The following is a 2,392-nucleotide window of genomic DNA, read 5'->3' on the forward strand; positions in this document are numbered from 1 at the left end:
ATCGAAAATTAGTCGTATGTGATACGGAGGTTTCGACTTTTAAACCTTTGATTTCATCAGTTTTTACGCCAAACCGTCATCCACCGTAGAAGGGAGAAAGAATGATGGCATTGAGATCTTCGAAATCACCGGGTCAGATTCAAAAATCAGCTACTTTTAAGTTTAATCCATCTCGATTTTCACACCGATTATCTCGATTTCCACGCACATACTTCAATCCTATCGCACAGAGAATAATAAGGACTCTCAATTTCTATTTTTCGTTATTTCAAATTCACGCTAGAACTTGCATATTTGATATTTTTAATTGTATTTTATAACAAATCATACATGGATAGGATATTTCACCGGGTTATTTCTGCCAGTTGTGTACTGTGCAGTGCTTGGACCATATTTTGATATAAGTTTTGTAAAGTTTCAATTTAAATAATAAAAAATAATTTCAAAGTCTGAAAAAATAAATTTGATATTAGAAAATGAATATTTGAGTGAATGAATCCAAAAAATGAATGATGTGCTTGAAAATGTAAAAAAGTGCAAGAATCGAAAAAAAGGAGAAAAGGGGATGAAATGGTAAAATGTAAGAATCACACCCGAGGGGTGATGTCTGCATTTTACATTGTAATGTTGTGTGTGGGTTAGTGAACTGATATCTAGGGATAATGATATTGGTTGCATGTTTATTTTCTTTTTGTAGTGCGGTGTGCAAGTTATGTTATATTCTGTTATTTATTTTAGGCTGCAAGACCACAGTTACATGGTAGGAAACTGGATATCCATTCTCAACTCTATAATGTTAATTTATCATTTATTTTTAAAGAAAATTTCTTATTTATTTTTAAAGAAAATTTCTTATTTATTTTCAAAGAAAGAAAATGATATATATATGTAGTTATTTTATAAATTGTTAAAGAGCTTACGAATACCTGAAGGGATAGTCTATTATATCATTTGGAGTAATATACTATCTTGGGATATACGATAGGGACAACTAAACTTATACATGGTATGAGATGTGTATGAGAATGAAGTCATAACTAGAATCTGGATTTATTCCTTTCTATCTTTACTAGTGAATTTGTAATGTAAAGGTGGTCGTATACGAATGGATTATATATTTGGGAATCACATGTATGCCTAATAGGCATAGACGAAGATGATTAGTCAATGATTACTAATAATCTACAGTAGTCGAACATTCTAATATATCGAAAAGAAATCCATTGCTTACATTCACGTCAAACGGCTAACTTGAGTCGGATAAATGGCCCCGTAAGTGTGGTAAACAAGGACCATCCACAAAATCAGGAACTAATACTTTATTATGAAACATCATATCCCGACTGGGAGCAATCCAGTCGTGAATCCTAACTCTCTAATTTCACTATTCCACCATGATATATTATGTATTTGTTGTCTTATTTTGATATATAAAATGAAATACATGTTTAATGTTTTCATTTGGTCAATTAGATTTGTATAAAAATAAAATGCTATAGTGAGTACTGTTGATTAATTTAATATGAGTTTTAAAATGTTTAGCTACTCATCCTTGGTTATATGTATAGTTAATCGTAGTTTATTTTGTAAATCTTAAAAATATTTTAAAATGATTCAGTATGTTTATTCGTTCATGTTAGGAGATGTTATTGGCAAAAATTGTTTGCCTCCCTACTGGGTAACCATTGTTACTCACCCTTTCCTTCTCCATTTTTTTAGTTTTAGATTCAGAACTTGTCAAGATAGGTGTAGAGCATAAGTAAGGATTATTTGGTAGGTCAGATAGACGACTAGAGTCATTTTTATGGTAAGCATTGGACTATACCTAACGGTATCAGTTTATCTAGGTAGTAATATAGATTTTGGTTTGAGCGTTAGGAATCTTATTAGAGTAAGGAGTTTCTGTATAATCTTGTATATAAATTTTCTTCTTTCGTACTCTGATTTATCATACTTTATTAAATGTATATATATTTTCATTATTATTTTATTTTGTATGTATATATACAGGATATAGTGTATGTCATTTATCAAGTGTTGACATTTAGTGCCTTAGAATGCTAACATAAACAGAGGAAACCATGCCAAAATTTTGAAGCCACATAGTGCCTCGAGATCTAACATGGGACTTTGTGTTAGTGTTTGGCAGGGCGCCACACTTACAATCATAACAGACCAAATCAATGAAACTAAGATGATTATCAAAAACACCAAAGAAAATATGAATATCTCACTTAGGGGAGACATAAATCCAAAACATAAAAGTGATAGAGAGACTTATTGTTCTATTGGTTGCAAGATTAAAATACCTTCAACCTACAAAAAAAACCTAGATAATAAATTGTATAAATTTGGAAAAGAAAGCATACTGAATCATATTATAGATATGGGG

The sequence above is a fragment of the Akebia trifoliata genome, unplaced genomic scaffold (genome assembly GCF_017979445.1).
Source record: "Akebia trifoliata isolate Shusen 1 unplaced genomic scaffold, ASM1797944v1 Contig00687, whole genome shotgun sequence".
In the NCBI taxonomy this organism is placed as follows: Eukaryota; Viridiplantae; Streptophyta; class Magnoliopsida; order Ranunculales; family Lardizabalaceae; genus Akebia; species Akebia trifoliata.